The 13148-nt window shown below is 49.8% G+C and overlaps 1 protein-coding gene across 9 annotated transcripts in view; it reads left to right on the forward strand.

Moving 5' to 3' along the window:
• The window catches only part of PRRC2B (proline rich coiled-coil 2B), a 125158-nt gene that overhangs the window by 5096 nt on the left and 106914 nt on the right, over positions 1–13148 (forward strand). For 3 of the 9 annotated variants that reach the window (XM_063714478.1, XM_063714486.1, XM_063714494.1), the window contains exons 2-4: positions 481–667; positions 8559–8739; positions 8878–8990. The exons of 2 other annotated variants lie outside the window; for them this stretch is intronic. The gene's annotated coding sequence lies outside the window, so the exon portion shown is untranslated. Of the gene's footprint in view, positions 1–480; positions 668–8558; positions 8740–8877; positions 8991–13148 lie in introns of those variants that run through there. 4 more of the 9 variants (XM_063714489.1, XM_063714481.1, XM_063714480.1 and 1 more) reach the window with 2 other exon arrangements.

The following is a 13148-nucleotide window of genomic DNA, read 5'->3' on the forward strand; positions in this document are numbered from 1 at the left end:
TGGAGTGCAGTGGTGCGATCTCGGCTCACCGCAACTTCTGTCTCCTGGGTTTAAGCGATTCTCCTGCCTCAGTCTCCTGAGTAGCTGGGATTATAGGCGCTCGCCACCACACCCGGCTAATTTTTGTATTTTTAGTAGAGACAAGGTTTCACCATGTAGGCCAGGATGGTCTTGAACTCCTGACCTCAGGTGATCCACCCCCTTCAGCTTCCCAAAGTGCTGGGATTACAGGCATGAGCCACCGTGCCCAGCCACACCTGGCTAATTTTTGTACTTTTTGTAGAGACAGGGTTTCACCATGTTGGCCAGGCTGGTCTTGAACTCCTGACCTCAGGTGATCCACCTGCCTTAGCCTCCCAGTGTTGGGATTACAGGCGTGAGCCACTGCGCCTGGCCTCTCCTCTCCTTTTCATGGAATCATTTGTTTATTCCTTTATTCACTGACTTAGCAAGTATTTATTGAGCTCTTCTCTGTCCCAGGCACTGTGTGAAACTCAAGGATATAGTGGTGAACAAGAAATGCTGTCCTTGTCCAGAGGATTTGATAATCTGATGAGCAAGTAAGACAAATAGATGTTGACCCATTAGCTCCGTGAACGCCATGCCTGGCTTGTACGTCATGGCGTCCCTGGTCCTCGTGTTGAACAAGTGAGGAGGAAACTACCAGGTAAGAAGGCTGGTACTGGCTGGGCCTGGTGTCTCATGCCTGTAATCCCAGCACTTTGGGAGGCCAAGGCAGGCGGATCACCTGAGGTTTGGAGTTCGAGATCAGCCTGGCCAACATGGTGAAACCCCATCTCTACTAAAAATACAAAAATTAGCCAGGCGTGGTGGCACACACCTGTAATCTCAGCTTGTCGGGAGGCTGAGGCAGGAGAATTGCTGGAACCAGGGGGGTGGAGGTTGCAGTGAGCCGAGATTGCGCCATTCCATTCCAGCCTGAGCAACAGAGCTAGACTCCATCTCCAAAAAAAAAAAAAAAAAAAAAAGAAGGCTGGTACCATGATGGCAGTTTGGAGGTAGACACCCACAGGGAAGGGTTCTTAAAGGAGGATGTCCAAGATGAGTCCTGAGGGTTGAGTAGGATTCACCTGTGCCAAGGAGGCTGTGTGGGAATGGGAAGAGTTTCTTCCAGGCAGAAGAGGGTACCAAGGCCTGGAGCTGGGGGAAAGCTGAGTGTCTAGAAAGGGAGGAGGTGAGAGATAACATCTGGAGAGGCAAGTAGAAGGCGGATTGTATTCCAGAATGCCAAGGAGCTCTGCCGGAGGCATTAATGAAGACCTGGCACAACTGGTAGCTGGTATTTCACTAGTTAACTTCTCCTCTGAAAAGAATGGGAGAGAGCACAGGAGTGTTCAGCTCACCCTCCCAGGGCTGGGATGGAGGCTGAGCGCCTGGGAAAACCTGCTGCTCACAGCCCTTGGGGAACTTTTGCAGGTGGGGACCTGACCTGTGGGGACATAGTCCAAGGAAGCCCAATTATCTCATTATTCTTGGTGCATTTTAGATTCCACACCTGGGCCCCAATGGCGTGTCATTCCCCCTCCGGCTATGGTCCTCCTCTGGGAGGCTAGAGACCTGTGGCATAGGAGCACCCCCTGCCTTTGTGAGCGCGGGCCTGCCAGCATTTTTTTTTTTTTTTTTTGAGACAGAGTTTCACTCTTGTCGTCCAGGCTGGAATGCAATGATGCAATCTCCGCTCACCGCAACCTCCGCCTCTCGGGTTCAAGCAATTCTCCTGCCTCCGCCTCCTGAGTAGCTGGGATTGCAGGTGCTGGCTACCATGACTGGCTAAGTTTTATATTTTTAGTAGAGATGAGGTTTCACCATGTAGGCCAGGCTGGTCTCAAACTCCTGACCTCAGGTGATCTGCCCGGCTCAGCCTTCCAAAGTGCTGGGATTACAGGTGTAAGCCACCATGTCCAGCCCTTTTTTGGTATTTTTAGTAGGGACGGGGTATCACCATGTTGGCCAGGCTGGTTTCAAACTCCCAACCTCAAGTGATCCACCCACCTTGGCCTCCCAAAGTGCTGTGATTACAGGTGTGAGCCACTGTCCCCAGCCTAAATAAAAAAAAAATTTCAGTAGAGATAGGCTCTCACATGCTCGCTTCGGCAGCACATATACTAAAATTGGACATAGGCTCTCACTATGTTGCCCAGGCTGGTCTTGAACTCTTTCCTTCAAGGAGTCCTCCACCTTGGCCTCCCAAAGTGCTAGGATTACAGGGGTGAGCCGCTGAGCCCAACCTTGAATATTTTTAATGGTGTGTGGTAAAATATACATACAATTTACCATTTTAACCACTTTAATGTGTCCACTTCAGTGACATTTAATACATTCACAGTGTTGTGCAGGCATTACCTCTCCCTAGTTCCAGAATTGTTTTATCATCCCAAAAGGAAACTCGATATGAATTAAGCAGTCGCTCCCCATCCCTGCTTCTCAGTCTCCGGCAATCAGTGATCTGCTTTTTGTCTCTGTGGATTTGCCTATTCTGGGCATTTTGGGTGTTTTTGTTTTTGTTTTTGTTTTTTTAATTGAGATAGAGTCTACTCTGTTGCCCAGGCTGAAGTGCAGTGGTGTGATTTTTGGCCCACTGCAAACTGCCTCCCGTATTCAAGTGATTCTCCTGCGTCAGCCTCCTGAGTAGCTGGGACTACAGGTGCCTGCCACCACACCCGGCTAATTTTTGTATTTTTAGTAGAGATGAGGTTTCCCATGTTGGCCAGGCTGGTCTTGAACTCCTGACCTCAAGTGATCTGCCCACCTTGGCCTTCCAACGTGCTGGGATTACAGGTATAAGCTACTGTGCCTGACCTTTTTTAAAAATTATTTTTGCAACCTAACTCAGGATGGACATTTCGTACAAAGGGAATCATGCAATACCTGACCTTCTGTGTTCGGCTTCTTTCCCTTAGCATAACGCCTTTGAGCTTCATCCATGTGGTACCATGTGTCAGCACTTCTTTCCTTGTGTCTATCCATTCATCAGCTGATGGAATTTGGGATTGTTTCTGCCTTTGGCTATTGTGAATAATGCTGATATGAACATTTGTGTATACTTTTTTGTTAGAACATCTGTTTTCCATGTGTTGGGGTATATATCCAGGAGTAGAATTTCTGGGTCATATGAGAATTCTGTGTTTAACTCTGAGAAACCACTAAACTCTTTTCCACAGCAGCTGCACCATTTTACATTTCCACCAACAATGTATGAATGTTCCAGTATCTCCATATCTTTGTCAACACTTGTTATTTTCCATTTTTTTGGATGATGGCCATGCTAGTGGGTACAAAGTTGTATCTCATAGTGGTTTTGATTTGCATTTCCCTGCTGGCTGGTGATATTGAGCATCTTTTCATGTGCTCATTGGCCGTGTGTATATCTTCTTTGAAGAAATACCTATTGAAGTCCTTGGTCCATTTTTTTTTTTTTTTTTTTTTTTTTTGGAGACGGAGTCTCGCTCTGTCACCCAGGCTGGAGTGCAGTGGTGCGATCTCAGCTCACTACAACCTCCAGGCGGGTTTTACAACCTCCTGGGTTTAAGCAATTCTCCTGCCTCAGCCTCCTGAGTAGCTGGGATTACAGGCATGTGCCACCATGCCTGGCTAATTTGTGTATTTTTAGTAGAGACAGGGTTTCACCATGTTGGCCAGGCTGGCATTTAACTCCTGACCTCGTGATCCACCCGCCTCAGCCTCCCAAAGTGCTGGGATTACAGGTGTCAGCCACCGCACCTGGTCAGCCTTTTTTTTTTCAATGGGTTGTTTGCCTTTTTGTTCTTGAGTTGTAAGAGTTATTTATATATATATATATAATTATTATTTTTTTTTTTGAGATGGAATCTCGCTCTGTAGCCCAGGCTGGAGTGCAGTGGTGCAATCTTGGCTCACTGCAACCTCCGCCTCCTGGGTTTGAGCAATTCTCCTGCCCCAGCCTCCCAAGCAGCTGGGACTACAGGCGTGCGTCACGACGCCCAGCTAATTTTGTGGATTGCTTGAGCCCAGGAGTTGGAGGCTGCAGTGAGCTGTGATCACGCCACTGCACTCCAGCCTGGGTGACAGAGTGAGATTTTCTCTAAAACATAAATAAAAATCTTAATGAAAGAGTTCTTAGGCTGGGTGCGGTGGCTCACACCTGTAATCTCAGCACTTTGGGAGGCCGAGGTGGGCAGATTACCTGAGGTCAGGATTTCGAGACCAGCCTGGGCAACATGGTGAAACCTTATCTCTACTAAAAATACAAAAAATTAGCCGGGCGTGGTGGTGCATGCCTGTAATCCCAGCTTCTTGGGAGGCTGAGGCAGGAGAATCCCTTGAACCCAGGAGGTGGAGGTTGCAGTGAGCTGAGATTGCGCCATTGCACTCCAGCCTGCAAAACAGAGCAAAAACTCCGCCTCAAAAAAGAAAAAAAAAAAAGTCCAGGCGCGGTGGCTCATGCCTGTAATCCCAGCACGTTGGAGGCTGAGGTGGGCGAATTACAAGGTCGGGAGTTTGAGACAAGCCTGGCCAACATGGTGAAATCCCATCTCTACTAAAAATACAAAAAATTAGCTGGGCATGGTGGCAGGTGCCTGTAATCCCGGCTACTCGGAGAACCGCTTGAACCTAGGAGGCAGAAGTTGCAGTGAGCTGAGATCACACTACTGCACTCCAGCCCGGGTGACAGTGTGAGATTCTGTCTCCAAAAAAAAAAAAAAAAAGAGTGATTTGTATATTCTGGGTACTAGACCCTTCTCAGACATATGGTGTACACATATTTTCTCCCACTCTGTGGGTCGTTGTCTCACTTTTTTGACATCAGGTTAGATTTTGAGATCTATTTCTCCAGGGCCTACACTTCTAAGATACCGGCCTACGCTACATAGGGCAAGACTTGATTACTAAATTCTGCTGCCAATGACCCTCCTTCATCCTACCCTTATCCTACCACCTCCACCTCATATGTCAGCTTCACTAGTTGCTGTGTCTTCCTGGGTCTCCATGTTGAGGAATATTCTGAAGCGGTTGAGCAGGAAGAGGCCTGTGGTTCAGGAATGCTGACATGGGCACAGAAAGGGAGCAGGTGGGATGGCTTCCTGGGACTTGGCCATTCCTGTTCTTTATTTGGGAGGCTCCTTTGAGAGCTGCCTCTTTTTTCTTTTCATTTCCTTTCTCAAACGCAACCCTTCAATAATTTTTCATTGCTTCTTATACTCAGCCAGAGTTTCCAAGTTCTAGTTCTTTTTTTTTTTTTTTTTTCTGAGACGGAGTCTTGCTCTGTCCCCCAGGCTGGAGTGCAATGGTGCGATCTCGGCTCACTGCAACCTCCACCTCCCGGGTTCACGCCATTCTCCTGCCTCAGCCTCCTGAGTAGCTGGGACTACAGGAGCTCGCCACCATGCCCAGCCAATTTTTTGTATTTTTACTAGAGACGGGGTTTCACCGTGTTAGCCAGGTTGGTCTCGATCTCCTGACCTCGTGATCTGCCCGCCTTGGCCTTCCAAAATGCTGGGATTACATGCGTGAGCCACCGCACCTAGCCAATTCTTTTTTTAAGTTTGTTATTTTTATTATTGTTTTTTTGGGACAGTCTCGCTCTGTCCCCCAGGCTGGAGTACAGTGGCGTGATCTCAGCTCACTGCAACCTCTGCTGCCCAGGTTCAAGCGATTCTTGTGCCTCAGCCTCCCGTGTCACTGGGACTACAGGCACGTACCACCATGCCTGGCTAAATTTTTTATTTTCAGTAGAGACAGGGTTTCACCGTGTGGGCCAGGCTGGTCTTGAACTCCTGGACTCAAGTGATCTCCCTGCCTTGGCCTCCCAGAGTTTCCAAGTTTTATTTATTTATTTATTTTTGGAGACTGAGTCTTACTCTGTTGCCCAGGCTGGAGTGCAGTGGCATGATCTCGGCTCACTGCAACCTCTGCCTCCTTGGTTCAAGCAATTCTCCTGCCTCAGCTGCCCAAGTAGCTGGGATTACAGGCGTCTGCCACCACGCCCGGCTAATTTTTGTATTTTCAGTAGAGACGGGGTTTCACTATGTTGGTCAGGATGGTCTCAAACTCCTGACTTCAGGTGATCCACCCTCCTCGGCTTCTCAAAGTGCTAGGATTACAGACGTGAGCTACCAAGCCCAACCAGGGTTTCCAAGTTGTAAGTCTTACCCTCATTTCTTCTTTTATTCACCAGTCTCTGGTCTTTGTCTCCTCTCTTTCTCCAGTGTCTGGTAGGAAATGGAGGGCAAAATTATAAGTACTGGCTGTGGTTTGAAGAGAGGGTGCCAGGGGTCCCAGGGAACCCCTGTGTTGTTGAGCCCCTCGGAGACTTGCTTTTATCCTGTGTGTGTGTTCACTGCTGAGGCTCAGATGTCCCTCCCTGCTGTGAGCTCCTGGGTCTGTGCAGGGGCCCCCTGCTGCTGGTTCAGACCCAGTGTTGTATTTTTAGCTCCAGGCCCCCATTCCTTTTTTTTTTTTTTTTTTTTTTGGAGACAGAGTCTTGCTCTGTTGCCTGTCGCCCAGGCTGGAGTGCAGTGGTGTGATCTCAGCTCACAGCAACCTTCGTCTCCCGAGCTCAAGCGAATCTCCTGCCTCAGCCTTCCAAGTGGCTGGGATTATAGGCGTGCACCACCACGCCTGGCTAATTTTTGTACTTTTAGTAGAGATGGAGTTTCACCATATTGGCCAGGCTGTTCTCAAACTCCTGACCTCAAGTGATCCACCCGCCTTGGCTTCCCAAAGTGCTGGGATGACAGGCGTGAGCCACCGCACCCAGCCAGGCCCCCCATTCCTGTAGGAGTGCACCTTCCCTTAGGTGGAGCCACATCTCTAGTGGCTACCAGACAGCATGGAGTGTCCTCCCGGTGCTCAGACTCTCCCATCCCCAGGCCTTTGTTCATGCTGGTCCCTCCATCTGGACTGTTCCTCCACAGTCTCCTCTGATTAAACTCTGCTCTTCCTTCAAGGCCTGGCCTCAAAAGCACCTGCACCGAGAAGGCCTCCTCCGGCTCCCCAGCTGGAATCCATTTCTCCCTGGAATATTGTTCATTTTTCCCCTTGAGTTTAGATGGCTCCACTTTCTAAACTGAACATGGGAACTCATGCTGTGTCTTGTTAGTACAACTGCACTGTGGAGAACAGGTGCAGAGCATTTGAAAGCGGCCAGTCCAAGAATCCTGGAACAGCTCATGACTGCACCAGCTGGAGGCCTCACATTCCTGGATCGGATCATATTACAAGTTAGCTGTGGCCAAATCCCTGTTATCCTCCTGCCCTTTCTCGGGAAGGAGGAAGCACTAGACCACGTAAGAGCCAGGTCCCAAGACATTCAGGCCCAGCTTAGGCTGTGTCTGGCAGGTAGTAAAAGCTCACGAAATCAGTCTTTATTGTTGTACTTTATTGTTGTAGGGTTTTTGTTTGTTTGTTTTGATTTTGGTTTCTCTTTTTTTTTTTTTTTTTTTGAGACAGAGTCTCGCCCTGTCACCCAGGCTGGAGTGCAGTGGCCCAGGCTGGAGTGCAGGGGCTCGATCTCGGCTTACTGCAACCTCCGCCTCACGGGTTCAAATGATTCTCCTGCCTCAGCCTCCCAAATAGCTGGGACTACAGATGCCCAACACCATGCCCAGCTAATTTTTTGTATTTTTAGTAGAGACGGGGTTTCACCGTGTTAGCCAGGATTGTCTGGCTCTCTTGACCTCGTGATCCCCCTGCCTCGGCCTCCCAAAGTGCTGGGATTACAGGCATAAGCCACTGCGCCCGGCTGGTTTTGGTTTATTTTTTGCGACAGATCTTGCTCTGTCGCCCAGGTTGGAGTCCAGTGGCACAGTCATGGCTCCTTGGAACCTCTGCCTCCTGGGTTCAGCTGATCTTCCCACCTCAGCCCCTGAGTAGCTGGGACTACAGGCACTTACCACCATGCCCGGCTATGTTTTTTGGTTTTTTTTTTTTGCGACAGAGTATTGCTCTGTTGCCCAGGCTGGAGTGCAGTGGCACGATCTCAGCTCACTGCAACCTCTGTCTGCCTCCCATGCTCAAGCGATTCTCATGCCTCAGCCTCCTGAGTAGCTGGGATTACAGGCACCCGCCACCACGCCTGGCTAATTTTTGTATGTATGTATGTATGTGTTTATTTATTTTATTCGAGGTGGAGTCTCACTCTGTCGCCTGGGCTTGAGTGTGGTGGCACGATCTTGGCTCGCTGCAACTTCCACCTCCCAGGTTCAAGTGATTCTCCTGCCTCAGCCTCCCAAGTAGCTGGGATTACAGGCACGCACCACCATGCCCAGCTAATTTTTTGTATTTTTAGTAGAGACAGGGTTTCACCATCACGGCCAAGCTGGTTTCAAACTCCTGACCTCAAGTGATCCGCCCACCTTGGCCTCCCAAAGTGCTAGGATTACAGGTGTGAGCCACTGCGCCCGGCCAAATTTTTGTATTTTTAGTAGAGATAGGGTTTCACCATCTTGGCCAGGCTGGTCTTGAACTCTTGACCTTGTGATCCACCCGCCTCAGCCTCCCAAAGTGCTGGGATTACAGGTGTGAGCCACTGCGCCTGGCTTAATTTTGTACTTTTTTAGTACACACAGGGTTTCACCATGCTGATCAGGCTAGTCGTGAACGCCTGACCTCAAGTGATCCACCCACCTTAGCCTCCCAAAGTGCTGCGATTACAGCCGTGAGCCACCGCGCCTGGTCAAAGGAGACATTTTCACATTGGCTGTAACAGAAGTGGAACTAGAGCTGGAAGACGGACAGAAAGTAAGAACTGAGTGAACCCAGGAGACCAAGGCTGGAGAGAGTGGGCATGAACCAATGAGCAAGTGTTGGGTTGTGTTTTGTTTCCTTTTAATTAATTAATTAATTTTTTTGAGATAGAGTTTCACTCTTGTCGCCCAGGCTGGAGTGCAATGGTGTGATCTTGGCTGACTGCAACCTCTGCCTCCTGGGTTCAAGCGATTCTCCTGCCTCAGCCTCCCGAGTAGCTGGGATTACAGACATGAGCTACACCAGTAAGTTTCCTAATATTTAAAAGAAAACAGCTGGGCACGGTGGCACATGCCTGTGATCCCAGCTACTTGGGAGGCTGAGGCAGGAGAATCACTTGAACCTGGTAGGCAGAGGTGGCAGTGAGCTGAGATCACGCTATTGCACTCCAGCCTGGGCAACAAGAGCGAAAAACTCCGTCTCAAAACAAAAAAAAGTCTCCTTCAGGGTCCCCCAAATGTCCTGGGAAATCCCACCCAGGAGCCAGCCCTCGCTGGCAGCCTCAGACCACAGACAGCAGCCGCCACAGCCGGCCCAGCACATCAGCCTTGCTCTCCCCTGGAAAGGCTAAACTTCCCAGACTGGCACTGCTGGATTCTTCTAGTCCTGGCTCGGCCACCCATGTCATTTGTGATCTTGCCTATGTAAGTCACTTAACTTCTGACCTAAATTTCCTTATCAGTAAAGTGGGAGAAATAATAACAGTCTTGCAAGTGTTAATTAAGTTATCTTAGCAGCATGCCTGGCCCAGAAAAGATGCTCAGTAAACAACAGCTATCATCATTCTTTTTTTTTTTTGAGGCAGAGTCTCACCTTGTCGCCCAGGCTGGAGTGCAGCGGCGCCATCTCGGCTCACTGCAAGCTCCGCCTCCTGGGTTCACGCCATTCTCCTGCCTCAGCCTCCTGAATAGCTGGGACTACAGGCGCCCGCCACCACGCCCGGCTAATTTTTTGTATTTTTAGTAGAGATGGGGTTTCACCATGTTAGCCAGGATGGTCTCAATCTCCTGACCTCGTGATCCGCCCACCTCCGCCTCCCAAAGTGCTGGGATTACAGGCGTGAGCCACCGCCCCCGGCCCATCATTCTTATTGTTGTCATCTTGGAGAGAAGTGCAGAGAGAAGAGGATTTCCTGAACTTGGGATGTGGTTTGGATGTAGCCTAACTGTTGAGTTTTGCGGGGCAAGTGAAGGATCTCTGTTTTTTTTTTTTTTTTTTTTTAAGAGATAGGGTCTTGCTCTGTTGCCCAGGCTGGAGTGCAGTGGCGTGAACATGTCTCACTGCAGCCTCGACTTCCTGGGCTCAAGCAATCCTCCCACCTCAGCCTCTGGAATAGCTGGGACTACAAGTATACGCCAACATTCTCGGCTAATTTTTTAATTTTTTTTGTGGAGATGGGGCTGGTCTTGAAATCTCAACCTCAGATGATCCGCTCACCTCAGACTCCCAAAGTTCTGGGATTACAGGCGTGTGCCACCACGCCCAGCACTTTTTTTCTTTTCTTTTCTTTTGAGACGGAGTCTCGCTCTGGCGCGATCTTGGTTCACTGCAACCTCCGCCTCCTGGGTTCAAGCGATTCTCCTGCCTCATCCTCCCGAGTAGCTAGGACTGCAGGCACACGCCACTATGCTCAGCTAATTTTTGTATTTTTAGTAGAGACAGGGTTTCACCATGTTGGCCAGGATGGTCTCGATCTCTTGACCTCGTGATCTGCCCTCCTTGGACGTCCAAAGTGCTGGGATTACCGCACCCAGCCCCTCCTTTTACCTTTTTTTTTTTTTTTTTGAGATGGAGTCTCGCTCCGTTGCCCAGGCTGGAGTGCAGTGGCATGATCTTGGCTCACTGCAACCTCCCCCTCCCGGATTCAAGCAATTCTCCTGCCTCATCCTTCCAAGTAGCTGGGACTACAAGTGCATGCCGCCACCCCCCGCAAATTTTTTGTATTTTAGTAGAGATGGCGTTTCACCATGTTGCCCAGGCTAGTCTCGAACTCCTGAGCTCAGGCAATCCACCCACCTTGGCCTCCCAAAGTGCTGGGATTACAGGTGTGAGCCACTGCGCCCGGCTCCTTTCATTTTTTTTTTTTTTTTTTGAGACAGAGTTTCGCTGTCATTGCCCAAGCTGGAATGCAGTGCTGCGATCACGGCTTATACCACAACCTCCGCTTCCCCAGTGAATCAAGGGATTCTCCTGCCTCAGCCTCCCAAGTAACTCGGATTGCAGGCATGCACCACCATGCCTGGCTCAGTTTTTGTATTTTTAATAGAGACGGGGTTTCTCCATGTTGGTCAGGCTGGTCTCACACTCCCAACCTCAGGCAATCCGTCCACCTTGGCCTCCCAAAGTGCTGGGATCACATGCCTGAGCCACCGTGCCTGGCTAGGCAAGTCATTGAACTTTCTGATGCTCTATTTTCTCGACTGTTAAGTGCAGGTATTCAAAACACCAGGTATGTTTTCTTCCTCTGACACCTTGCTGGATGCTTTGTCCCCATAGTGGTGACAGTAGTGGAAGGAAGGCTGGGAACTCACCTCCAGGCTAGCTGAGGTTTGGAGGCTTTACTGCATGTGCTTATTTGGCTGGTTTTGTGAGCCGTGTGTTTTGTGTGGTTGGTCAGGAGCCACGTTTTTGGCCTCAGTTGGCCAGGCATCCACTTTTCAACCACCATGGAGGCTGAGTGCTTACTTTGTGCCAAGCTCTCTTCTCTGCTTGGGGATCCCAGCTGGAGAGACACTACAGTGCTCCCCACACAATTTTCGCAGGTAGAAACTCTTAGGCACCAAAAGGCTAGCTCTGCTGGTTGGAGACAGAACCAGAACTAAAACCTCAGAACATGCGTTTTTTTTGTTTTTTTTTTTTTTGAGACGGAGTCCTGTTTTGTCACCAAGCAGGAGTGCAGTGGCAATCTTGGCTTACTGCAACCTCCAACTCTCGAGTTCAAGCTATTCTTCTGCCTCAGCCTCCCGAGTGATTACAGGTGCCCGCCACCACGCCTGGCTAGTTTTTGTATTTGTAGTAGAGACAGGGTTTCAATGTGTTGGCCAGGATGGTCTCGATCTCCTGACCTCGTGATCCTCCCGCCTTGGCTTCCCAAAGTGCTGGGATTACACGCGTGAGCCACTGCGCCCAGCCTGTGTTTGTTTTATTGACTGTAGTGGCCTTTGTCTGCCCAGTTCAACAGCATGGCCCCAGAGCCTGGCACAGTGGGCACCAGAGTGCAGGTGCCCAGTGAATGAACGGATGAACTTTGATTCCCAGGGCTCTCCTCTGGGCTAAGCACTTTGCAGGGATGGATGACTGCATGTCATTCTCTCCATGAGGATGGCCAGGGAGGTGGGACGTGGCTGAGCTGGATTTGAAGCCAGGTCTCTTCTCTCCCAAGGCTCCTAGCTTGCCTTTTTTTTTTTTTTTCTTTTTTGAGACAGAGTCTTGCTCTGTCGCCCAGGCTGGAGTGCAGTGGCGCGATCTCAGCTCACTGCAAGCTCTGCCTCCCGGGTTCATGCCATTCTTCTGCCTCAGCCTCCCGAGTAGCTGGGACTACAGGTGCCTGCCACCACGCCTGGCTAATTTTTTGTATTTTTAGTGGAGACGGGGTTTCACCGTGTTAGCCAGGATGGTCTTGATCTCCTGACCTCATGACCCACCTGCCTCGGCCTCCCAAAGTGCTGGGATTACAGGCGTGAGCCACTATGCCCTAGCTTTTTTTTTTTTTTTGATACAGAGTCTCACTCTGTTGCCCAGGCTATAGTGCAATGGTGCAATCTCAGCTCACTGCAACCTCCACCTCCCGGGTTCAAGCAGTTCTCCTGCTTCAGCTTCTTGAGTAGCTGGGGTTACAGGCACGTACCACCAGGCCTGGCTAATTTTTGTATTTTTAGTAGAGACAAGGTTTCACCATGTTGGTCAGGCTGGTCTCGAACGCCTGACCAAGTGATCTGCCCACCTCAGCCTCCCAAAGTCCTGGGATTACGGGCTTGAGCCACTGTGTCTGGCCCTAGCTTGCCTTTTAACCCTTACCTTGCTGTGTTGCCTTCAGCAAGTCTCCAAGGTTGTACTAGTTTTCTATTGCTACATTACCACACATTTAGTGGCTTATGTAACTTTGTTATCTTAAAGTTCTGGAGGTCACAGTGGTTGGCAGGGCTCATTTTCTTCTGGAGGCTTTAGGGGAGAATCCATTCCTTGTCCTTTGTAGCTTCTAGAGGAGGCCTGCATTTCTGGGCGTGAGGTCCTGCGTCATTCCTTTGTCAGTCAATATGATGAACTCCGCTTCATCAACCACATCTTCTGCCACCCTGACCCTGCTTCCTTCCTCTTGTGAGGACCCTTGTGATTCCACTTGCCCAACCAAATAATCCAGGATTCATCTCTGCATCTCAAGATCCTTAACTTCATCCCATCTA

This window comes from Pongo abelii, chromosome 13, assembly GCF_028885655.2.
Source record: "Pongo abelii isolate AG06213 chromosome 13, NHGRI_mPonAbe1-v2.0_pri, whole genome shotgun sequence".
NCBI classification, from domain to species: domain Eukaryota; kingdom Metazoa; phylum Chordata; class Mammalia; order Primates; family Hominidae; genus Pongo; species Pongo abelii.